We start from the raw sequence: 12,369 nt of genomic DNA on the forward strand, positions 1-12,369 counted from the left end.
CTGGCCTCGCCAAGCTTCTTCAGTAGGCACCGACCCACTTGGTGTTCCTATGATGGAAACCTTGCAGCGTATGAGGTCCAAATGATGTCTGATATGTGGGGCCCATGTCCATTTAGACCTCACGATTAGAATCTTTTACGGACTGATTAATGAAATATTCTGATCTGATGGATGTGATGAGAAAAAAAAAGCACAATCACTATCATTTAAGCTTCACAAATCACAACTACCCTAATGTTGTCATCAAACGGACCCAGCTGATGAAACATTTTCTACTAGTTCAAAATCATTTTCTAAAAACCCTTATAAGCATTTTAGATTACTCCCAGTAACTATCCTACTCTAGTTGCCCAAATGATGTCTCTAACGTCCTGCTCACTAGAAGCTCACACACCCCAATGCATTAAGGGATAAGATATTCTTCTAGCTCGTGATACTGCTACTCTCCATTAATGTTAGGGGGCAACTAAGACGGTCCCACCTTGTGAGTGAAGGAAAGAGAAAAGATAGTGGTTCTTATAAGGATTGAAGTCTGTTAAAACCGTGAGAGCTACGTTAGTTTTGAATGTTATCCTTTTACGTACACTTGTGGCATCTTGACGATCATCTGGTTTTGTCGGGGCATAATCCATCCTACACACCAAAACAGACCGATTATTTAATCGGTCCTCGGAACCCTGATTCAATATTGGTCGGTTGGTTATCTGTCTATACTCAACCAGTCAACCCATGTCAATCGGTCCAAATCAGTTTCAGTTCATGTTTTGGCAAATCGAACAATTGGTTCAAAATCAAATCAAATCTCTAATGGGCCTATTTTATGGGCTGCCGATCTAAGGTCATAGGAGTTTTTAACGGGCTAATGACACAAATCCTGAGATCCAAAATTTACCTTAATTGGGATGAAGCATTTTTACATTAGGTTGAGCTTGAGCTGAACTTGCCCGAGAACCCTGTGCACTGAGTTTCTCTTTGTTGAGCTTAAGCTTAAAAATGAAAACAAACATCTAAGGTTCCAATGCATATAATGATCCTGTTACTGCACATTTTCGCCACGCATAAACCTGCAGAACATAGGTCAGAAGCTCCGGGGTCAAGCTCCGATGCTAAAGTTAGTCGCGGTGAAACGGTATTGTAAGTGTTCAGTGAATTGAGACCTTACCTCCTTCCCTAGCTAACCTTCCCTTATATTGAATGCCTAGATCTCTCCTATTGGTCGAAGATCATGGACACGTGTCTCTACCCTATTGGGGGAATCTTTCTTCATCATGGCTGAGTTGGCTAAGATCGTAATGGCTAACTTAACCCTGGTTAGGAATCATAACCGTCAACTTAACTGTGGTAAAATCCTTCCAACGGCTAACTCTATCATAGTTAGCCTTGGGTTTAGTGGCTTGGGGGTCAAGCAATCGGATAATCCCACCCAAGTCCTTTAGGGTTTAGGAGAGGTCAGGTGATTGTGGGGTTGAGTTCAACCTACCCATCTTGGTCCACCCGACTTTGGGACTAGTTACCCCAACCATTGACCGGTCAACAGATACATGGTATATTAGATCCTAACCTACAAAAGATAATTTGGGTGTATCCGATAAGTCCCCAGGGTTAGCTGGAGAGGGACCAGCAAGACACAAAAAAGGAGAGAGAAAACAGGTCATCTTGCTGGTCCTTCTCTCTCCTATTTTGCGTCTTGATGCTCCCTCTCCAGCCATCAGCACCGCCTGCTGGAGAGGATCTTAATCAATCCTAAGTTATCACCATCCTATGTCACACAAGACCAAACCCACCCAAGATAAGACAAAACCTATTAATGAGGATAATTTTATTGTTATCCAAAATACTCCTATTGTATATGGTTTCGAGGCAAAAGGGCAAAGCCATCTTGGTGCCCAACTAGGTGTAAGTGTGTAACCAACTTTTTATTTATTGGGTAATTTACATCAACCTCCCCTGGTGTGTGCCTATATTACATCTTCCCCCTAAAAAATCGTTTATTACATTTAAGCACAAAAAAGTAACACCGTCACACTAGTATTAGTTTTAGAATACAGAAAGATAAAATTACCCTTCTTCTTCTTTCTTCTTTTTTTTTTCAAACAAAAGAAAGAAATAACATTAATTTAAAAACGTAAATATATCAATGTCAATATTAGATATAGAGAGGTTAGATTTTTTTTTAATCTTAGTCATATGGGCCAACTGTTCCAAAAGAAGAACCCCGTAGTTAGTAAGCCTGAGCCAAAGGAAGAATTGCGGGAAAAAGGTTATTGTAACCAACCATTGTTACACTAAGCAAAAACCCACTAGCTATAATTTTAATCTATTAGAAACGACTTTTTTTTTTTAGTCATTGATACACTACATGAAACGACAGTTTAGTATGTATTGATGCAATTCTGGCCGGACCCAGATCCTCTCCAGCGCACATCGGACTGCTGGCTGGAGAGAATCCGGTTCCTTTTGGCCCATTCTGCCTTCCAGCTACTTGGGAGTTTCTGGTAGTGAAAAAACACCTAAATTGCATCCTCCAATTGAGGCTCCAGAAAAAAAAAAACCATATGCCTATGAACAAATTTAAATTGGCTAGTCTGTCATGCCATAAGGCCCAAAACGTCCAACCAACCCATCCCATTCCTCATTCCTCTTTCCTTTACAATGCAAGATCAAACTGTCTGCATTTTCTACTAGAATGAAATACTGTTTCTTCCAAGCTAGTACAGGTCCTGAACAGTCAATAAAACAGCTTTGTGCTTTGGGGGTTAATGCTTTTACTTTTCACCACCACCAAACAGGTAACCAAGGGAAGACCCACCACTAGAGTGAACCTTAAGAGTATGGCATTGAAGGCCTGCAACATATGATTCCTAAAACATATCAAAATGGAATCTGAAATCACAAAACGATATAAGTATTAAAACTACAAATAAAGCATGAGAAATGGCATTTCAATTCTAGCAAAGAAAGATGAAAGAATGGGGGGAGTGCATGCAATGAATAATGCTAACACTGTGTCAAGTCTTCAAGAGAACAAAAGATTGCGTTGGACTAGATTGTCTCTTTTTTTTTCCCCTAAAGGTCAGCAAAGAATGTATTAGAATCAGAAAAATGATAGTTTACAAAAGTAAGCCCTTTGAGATCCTGCTCCACCTTCAGCATGGCCATTAGCTGAACAGGAAATCAAAGCAATTAGAAGAAGAGTTACATAAACCTGAATCGAGGCCTATGCTGGCCCTCCCATTCAGATCAGAAATAATAAAAGCTGGAGCTACATCCCAGGTTTTTGAACTTCTTGTGGCAGTGGCATGCTTCGCCAGCCTATCCGCCACTGCATTTATCTTGCGGAAACAATAGGAGATCGTCCATATAATAGAATCCAAGTATCCTTTATGAAACCACCACTTTTGCTCCCCCTAACCAACATCCCACTCGCTTGTGAGAGATCAGTTAGTTCAATTTTCCTAAAGCCTCCAAAAGTAATACCAGGTTTCATTAAAGCTTCTCCACTACATGGGTGACACTTGCGTTTCAATGGCTTGGATTGTGGATTTGGTCTGGTGTTTGTGAATGTTCAGGTTCAAGTTATTGATATATATCAATTCAAATCTTCAATTTCCCATATCATCTAGACTTCTTCCAACTCCCCACACCCTCAAGGCTGCATTCCTACAGTAGGCTCCTCTTCAATCCAATGCACATTGTAGAAGTATAAGTTGTAATCAATAGGGTATTAAGCCATAAATTTGCTCTGTACCACTCCTTTATCGGCTGCTTCATGGTGTTTCATGGAGAAATCCCTTTGATATCCCATCCTGCTTGGCTGAAAAGCTGCCTGTCATGGAATTGTTTGACAAATTTTGACCTGAATATAGTGGAATATATTCACCCTAGCTGAATATCTATCTCCCTATGAGACCAACAAATATATGCATACTGGAACTTGTGCTACATCCAAAGAATTTGCTGTTTCTTAATGGCCTTATATTTTCCATGGAGCAGTCATCATAAAGGCACCTTTGTACTTTCTTGAAGCCAAGAAGATACCTGAACTGTTCCTTGAAGGTGATACAGTATAAATCACTACTTTTTCCTCAAAACTCATACTTCCAGGCATAGTTGTCAAGGCATTGCCAAGGCGACCGCCTCGGCATCCAGGCGCCTTGACAACTAGGGTCGCCTTGGTTGTCAAGGTGGGTGCCTCACTGGTGTCACCTTACATCCAGACCTCCATGTCACCAAGACACCGTGACAACTATGCTTGCAGGGATTGCGATGGTACAATTCAATGTGCTACATATGATGTTAGTAGAAAGTATGAAGGTGCCTTCATCCTTATTTGGATGATCAAAGCATCAATTTTGTTTAGGAACACATTCCATTATTCCCAAACATCTTATTCTACTAACATCATATCAATTACCACTTCAAAATTTGAAAAGACATCAGGAAATGACCCAAATAAATGAACCACCCCATAATCTATAGATTCACAACCTTGAACCACGGTATTTGATACCCAAATCAAGTAACCCAGAGCATATATCCAAATCAAGTAATTTAGTATAGATTATAGCTCATAGAAGATAAATTCAGAAGAATAAGAAAATACCTGCTCGAAGACATATCTAAATCACTATGCATCAACTGCATTAGAAGCAATTGAAGAGTTTTGTGGTGTAGAAGTATCAGTGGCCTCCTCTTCTTTCACTGTTAGCACATCTTGTGAAGCAGCAGCCCTACCATAGGCATCACCTGTAGGTTTAGCTTTAAAGAAATAGCGAATTGACATTTTGGGATTTGTTTTCAAGATTAAGGCAATTCTTAAGATGTCTTCTCAAAGTGCTAGTGCCATTGTCTGAGTCAGCCAAATATACAGTCCCACATGATGCAGATCTGAAGGCCTACTCAAGGAAGAATAAGAGGGTCGACCCTAGTGTCTGATTGGGTCGACCAAGGCTGCTTCTATGGTCCACGGTTTGGGCTATTGATGAGGTTATTAATTACTTACTTAGTTTTTAATTTAGTTTCTAATTTTAGTCTTAAATTAGTTTCTAATTTATGTATTAAGCTAGTTTCTAATTTCATTAGATTCCAATTTCCAGTTTTAGTAACTACATGTTAGTAGTTTAGAAAGTCATTATTTAGATGCTTTTAAGTTTCTACTTTGTAAGCAATACCCCATCATTATTATAAATAAAGGAGAGGGTACACTATGACCACGATTTGGATTATTGAAAAAAAAAAAAAACTCTTTTGTTGCTGCCGCTGGGTATCCATGGCTGTTCCTTGTGTTTGATCAAGGCTTAGGGATTGGTGTTTGATCCAATCGACACTCTGCGGCGAGAAGTCCGAGTGGGTTGTTATTATTTCTAGTCTTATTTATTGGTTCTCTTCTTCAGCGGAACAGTTAAGTAATCTAAACTTTTTCTACAGAAATTTCTGGGTTAAGTTCTCTGTTTTCTATTCTGTCGGCCTACTCTAAGTTGGAGTTCTGGCCACCCGATGGCTTTGAGATTTTAGTCGATTGTTAGGACCATTAAGAAGAGGACTCGATCCTGTTTTGAGGCAGATCAGACCTCTAGTTCAGTTGTTGTGTAGTAATCTGCAGTCCTGACCAATACTGGATTCTGTCCAGAATTTCTTGTCTGATTTCTGATGCCTGTTGGAGTTGATTGTCGCCTATATATTCTCGATGGATTAGACCTTCTAATCAGTATTTAGACTTGTTACTTGTTCCTTAAACATCTAGTGCTGAAGTTTTTGAAGTATTAGGATCGATGGTCAGATTTCGGAACCTGCTTTCCAGAATTGAGTTCTGATTTGATTTGTCTATTCTAGTGATGTTTTGATTTTGATTGTACTTTATCCATACTCTATTTATGTTATTGGATATCCTATATTGTTGGTGCAAACTCTGCCCTTCGAAATTCCAGATTCTGAATTTGGTAATTCTGGGTTTTAAGGAATGTTGGCTGACTAGTATTGGACTATTATTGTTTTCTACTGTTGGGTGAATTTTGGTTATTCTTTGGTTTATAATTTTTTGCAGTTTTGGGTCTGATTTGGTTGTCAAATCCAGTCCTACATTACCACAGGCTCTACATTTTGCCCTCTGCCTCCCATCAGGATTTTTTTTCTTTAGGGATTCGAATAAACTTCAACCAAACTGTAGATGTTTTCTTTTGCTTTCTCGCTGAAGTAGTGGAAGATGATTTAGGTTCTAAAATTTCATGTCAATATGGATTTCCATCATGATTGGATATCTCAACATCAAGTTCATCCTCAGGGGCTATTTCATTTGACATTTTTCAAATAAAATCATATAAACTGACAAAAGGGCTACAAATAATTAACATGACAAAATCAAATTTCATCCCAAAATGGAGTTTTAATTCACATCAACATGTTAATAGGCAAGTTCCTCTTCTAATTTCCTGTAACACATGAGAAATCCTTAGAATTCTGTAACTTAAAACTCTATCCATGCATTCACCTTCATCTAAGACCATCTATGCTGATTCACTACAATTCACAGAGAATAAGTAGTTTAACTAGTATTTTGATGTCATCTGGAAATATGGAAGAGCAATATATTTCAGCATATGGTAGAGCAATATATAATATTTTCCATATGTGAAAACATGAACTGGAGGATAGGGTGCAAACTGAAAGATCATGAAGCATCTTATTCTTTTAATTCCAGTTGAATTTTCATTTCATTGTACTGCTTATATGCATGAAAATTCTCACCAGCAATCAACGATTTGAAACCCTTCTTGGCTCAACCACATGGCGTGGTTTTTGGGAGGGGAAGGGGGAAGAAAAGCACAAGATGAAAATAAATAAGAAAAGGCGCTTCCACTGCCCGTAAGGCTGACAGTATCCCCCTCATTACTTTGCTGATCATGATCACCTTCTTGTATTCCCCCACACCCCCACACCCCCACCCCCCCCCCCCCCAAAAAAAAAAAAAATTTCCCTCAAATTCAACCACAATCGGCTTTATTTCAAAGAAAATTACATGAAGCCGAACATGACTCCACTCTAAACTTCATATCTTATCAAAATCTGTTTCTTGGCATAAATAAGTACAAGGATCATTGGCGTTCCATTCGGAATCCCCAAGACATTCTCAAGCAAAGAGACTGAAACTCGCTCTAGGAAGAACAACCAAGCTCAAGCCCTAGGCTTCTAGCTACTATCGCTCCAAGTGCATCTCAGAAAATACCAAGATCAAACAGAGCAGGGGGGAAAAAAAAACTGATTCCAGAAAAGCTTACCTCTGTGACACAGCAAATCCTTGGCTCGTTGGTGGCTACTCTACAGTCTACAGAGAGTGTGAGAGGGAAGCTATTGACCACCACCAGAAAGGCAGAGGCAGAGGTAGAGGCAGAGAAAGTTGGGGGAGAGGTCGGGAGTTGGGGGGAAGAGAGTTGGCAACCTCTTGGTTTCCCGCTTGGCGTGAACGGGAAGGAAGAAGTAGGAATGGGGTAAAAATCGTGAGCAATTCCGATCTCGTACAATTCTGTGAAATATCATCTTCAGGGATGACACGTGCATTGATACTAATGCAATGATCCAGATCTGATTTAAATTACTCTTCATTAATTTAAGGTTTTATTAGTTGTACCAGATCTGGACCATTGCATTGGTATCAATACATGTGTCACCTCCTGAAGGTGGTATTTCACGAAATTATACGAGATCGAAATTGCAAATGATTTGAGCCCAGAAATGGGACATAGGTTGAGTATCAAATCAAACAATTGGCTTCTCTCGATTCCCCTTTTTTTTTCTCAGGTATATAGAGAGCTCATCTATCATGTACGAGGTGCTGTGATGAATAAGAATTGTGGGAGGTCAATTATCAATCAAAGTTGCATCAGAGATCTATTTTAAGTTTTTATCAATTTATGTTTATTATGGATGATTTAACCAAGAACATTCAAGGTGACGTTCAGTGTTATATGTTTTTTGCCAATGTTGTGCTAGTAGAAAAGATCGGCGAAAGGTTAGAGTTATGGGGAGATCTACCATGGAATTTAAGGATTTTAAGATAAGTAGAACAAAGACGGAGCATATGGTATGTAACTTTAGTCACCCAAGGACAGATAAAGATGTAGTGAAACTTGGGGAGAGAGAGATCTCTCAAAGCAGTCATTTCAAATATTTGGGATCAACATAAACAAAGAGGGTGAGATAGATGATGATGTTTTTCACATAATTAAAGTAGGATTGGACAAAGTGGAGAAGTGTTTCTAGAGTGTTGTGTGATTGGCGTATACTCGTAAAGCTTAAAGGAAAATTCTATAAGATAGTTATAAGACAGACAATGATATATGAAGTGAAATATTGAGCTATTAAGAAGCATAACATAAATAAGTTGAGTATGGTAGAATTGATGATGTTAAGATGAATGTGTGGCAAAAATAAGGGGTATAGGGAGAAAAATGAACGAGTTAGAGCCGATTTGGGAGTTGCTCCAATACAAGACAAGTTCAGAAAATGTCGCTTAAGATGGTTTGGACATATTCAGCGTAGACCTTTAAATGCTCCTATAAGAATGAGTGACCAAATCCATATGGAGAGAGCTAGAAGAGTTGGGATAATGCATAAAATGACCATTCAAGAGTTGGTAAAGAAGGACATGCAGAAGCTCAATCTAGATCCTAGTATGACATTAAACATAGTTGCTTGGAGGGAAGAGATCCATATTACTAATCGCTTTTAGGTGGGATATCGTGGAGGTGTTGCTTAGTTTTCTTTCCTCTTTTCTTTCTTTCTCTTTTACTTTGCAAACTTGTCCATTGAAGATCCATTGAGCTGGTATAAGGCTTTGTTTTTGTTATTTTTGTTGTTGTATATACAGGTTCAGACCAAAATCGAACCCGAATGCCTTATCGGCATACAAATGCCAAATTGAAACTCGATATCTACTATTGGTTTGATAAATTAGGTCCAATTGGTATTGATCGATTTGGCCTCTTTAAAAGTTTCTAGCAACCAAAATCAATACCAAAATGGCAAGAAATTCGATTGATCGATCTATCCATTTGGTTCAAACGATTCGAACTTATTTTTGATGTAACAATAATACAGGTTAACAAATCTAAAACATGATTTGATTCGTGGTCCGATTGGTTTTCAGTTTTGATTGTCAAACGGTCGAGTGCTCGTTGATTATTCGGTCAAAATTGAAACCGAAATTAAAATCATTGATTTGATTTCGAGTTTAATTGGTTAGATTAACTGCAAGAGCATATTATCAACGAAACAAAAGAAGATCGGTTATAATCAGCACACAACTAATTACCCGATATTAGATGGCTAGACTCAGCTCTCAAAGATCATGCAATAGAAAATGATCGGTTTTCCACTAGTATAACTTGGGTGCCCTAACCTTTTCATAGCAAATTAAAACTTTAAGGATTAGTATATTTTGTCATTTTCACTCCCGAGTGACCGAGTTTAGACTTTGGTGTGAAGATGACGCCATTTAGCGGTTAATCTATGCAAATTACCTGTTTGAGGTCTCTCGCTTAGAAAATTTTTTGACTATATTTCTTGGTCAAATTTACATCTAGTCTCTACGTCTGTTTTTTGGTAAAGATCTAGTCTCTACATCATGGGATATTACTTGAATAGACTTTTTCCAATGATATATAATTCAACTAAGTCGAACCATTGGATTAAGAGATATAACTGTTTGAAGTTTGGACCAAAAGATTCTATTCTCCGACTTCCTAAGATGCCACATGGTTGCCACCTTTTTGGCCTACAGGAACCATCTTGTGGAATCAGAGGCCATACTGTTGTAGACCCGCAAGTGGACCTATGTGATGCTGAGAGGGATTTGGCTCCTCTATTGAGTAATAGAGGTAGCGGCTCAGATCCGACCCCTTGGAATACCTTGGCATGGAACCCAACACATAACAACATGCTTTGAGATGCTCCCAGGCATCGGATATGAGCTGCCACCTCTATTCCGCAGTAGAGGAGCCCCTTCCTTGATTTGGTGCCCTTTGCGGCACCATATTGCGGGATTTACTCCTACATCAGTTAAGGGCTAGTTTTTTTTTTTTTTTTTTTTTTTTTTTTTTTTACTATAAATACCCTATATTAAAAAAATACACATTAAAAAAACTAAAAAAAAAAAAAATAGTGTATTAAAATACGATTTTAGCATAGAAATATCGAAAAAAGTTAGAAAAAGGAGAAAATACCTCTTAGATTAGCGTATCACCGCGAAATCAACGAAAATGTCAAATCTCTATAGAGTTGAACTTGCGAGGCCTCCTTGACCAATACATGTATTCCTCCCTCCCTCCATCTCTCTCTCTCCTCTCTAATTTAATTATTTAATTAGGTTAGTTATTTAATTAGACTTATTAGGAAGTTAATTATTTTGTTTTAATTAATTAGCTTTGTTTGGATAGTTTAATTAACTTAAATTAAATGTAAGCCACTTGTTCTTCAACCCTCAATTAACTTTAATAATGTAGATAATTAAAGAATTCAACCAAGTATAGTTAAATATTCTAATTGTGGTTTCAGACTAATTAGAGATTTTCTTATATTTGTATAGAATACCATGCCTAGCATAATTTATTTGCTTTCTTGCATTACCATGATGGATCATAACATGTCCAGCATAGTCGTGCATGCTTTTACATAAAACGTAATGGTGTATGTATTATGTAATTAGCATAATTTGACTCACATGCTTTTATCTGTTTTTTAACCTAGCAACCTATTCTAGGGTTAGTCTTTTTCATTGTTTTACTATGCATAACAATATACAAAACCGGTAACCAGAGAAATGGTCATTCTATAAATGGTCTAAACAAAATGAGGTTCGCCCTTCGACCAGGCTGATTAGGTGCATAATACATTCCCAGTTTATAACCTTGACATTTACCCAAAAATCTTAGATGAGGTTTACCATCCATAGTAATTCATTCTCTCCCATGAAAGGGTGAGATATTTATCTAGGTGATGATTCCTAAAACAAAATCATTATAACCGGCAAGACTTGATTCGCAATTGCCTCCCTACACCTGTCACTTAAAAACAAAAGTGCAATGAAGTCATTTCATAAAAGGTTTCACAAACTCTATTCATCCTCCTCTTCTCCTTTCTTCTAGCTGCAAGTTGTAACCATTTGCCACCCCTTTAATTTTTTTTTTATTTGTTGGTTGAAGAAGAGCCACACATTAGTAGGGGGCACCAATGGGGGCATGGGATAAGCATAGTACAGGAAGGGTAGGAAGTCATTTCAAATGGAGAAGAGAGAAATAAACACATGAAGACACTAATATATGCTATACAGTTAAATCCAATGGGCTAGCACCTTTGTGTCTTTCTTTCTTCTCCTCCCTACTCATCATAAATTAAGCCAAAAGAAGAATATCGATTGAGCCTCACACAGATGTAGAAGCCACGACCAGACAGAGAAGATTCCAAGCGCTATTTCTATTCCAACCAAGAATGTAGATGAAAGCTTGCACTGGCCATTGAATTGCTAATACTTTATGTCAAATAACTGAAACATCCTTAACCCAAGGAGGTAGTACAGTTGGTGAACAACAAACTTGGTATGAATCGTAAATTCGGACGTTCTAAGTTCGACTCCCACTAGACACACCTTGGGTCACTCACAAGGGGGTATTTAGTACTTTTCACTGCTTTTCAGTGAAAGTTGAATGATTTTCATTTAACCCCGATATGACTCGGTCCTTACGATTGTGGGGTCAGTATGGACCCATGGGACTTGTCAAATCGAAAGCCTAAGATACACGACGGTAGAAAAAGAAAAGAAAAAACTAAAACATCCTTAGATAAATTGGTAAGCCCATCCCGCCTATCTAATTACCAACTTTACAGGCTGGAAAAAATATGGACACGAAAGAATTTAAAGGAATTGGGCAATGAATGAAATAACTATAGATGACAAACCACTAAACCAGCTTTTATTACGCTTGGAATTAATTACCCTTTTAGCTCTATATCTATGTCACACTCACGCGGCTACTGGCACACGCACATCACACTCACATTCACGCACTAGTGTACTTTGCATCCTTAGAAAACCAAGATGATTAAACAGAAAAGGGCCAGGACCTCCTAAGGAGAGTAGGCTCCTATTCAAAGTAGGTTGTCAAATTGTTGGTTTGGTGAGTGTCAATTCGATTTGGTTTGGTTCAATTTTTATTGAATTGACTTAACATGCTGTTATTGGATTGTTAATGGTTCGATTTCAAATTTTCATGCATACATAAATAAGAACTTTTTTGGTGTCAATTTGGTATTTTTCGATTATTTTTAGAATAATAAAGGAGAAAAAATTAGACACGTAAAATGAAGGAATCTTGTTTC

At 38.0% G+C, this 12,369-nt stretch overlaps 1 long non-coding RNA gene across 3 annotated transcripts; it reads right to left on the reverse strand.

The window, feature by feature from the left end:
• Positions 1-2,301: 2,301 nt before the first annotated feature.
• Positions 2,302-7,516, reverse strand: LOC122093187. 3 transcript variants are annotated; one of them, XR_006144382.1, is made up of 2 exons: positions 7,275-7,516; positions 2,302-4,701 (listed from the first exon to the last, which is right to left on the reverse strand). It is a non-coding gene; the product is annotated as an uncharacterized LOC122093187 (long non-coding RNA). The 3 variants fall into 3 exon arrangements; XR_006144380.1 differs by having other exon boundaries at positions 2,302-4,730; XR_006144381.1 differs by having other exon boundaries at positions 2,302-4,746.
• Positions 7,517-12,369: the final 4,853 nt, after the last annotated feature.

Source organism: Macadamia integrifolia, chromosome 11, assembly GCF_013358625.1.
Source record: "Macadamia integrifolia cultivar HAES 741 chromosome 11, SCU_Mint_v3, whole genome shotgun sequence".
NCBI lineage: Eukaryota > Viridiplantae > Streptophyta > Magnoliopsida > Proteales > Proteaceae > Macadamia > Macadamia integrifolia.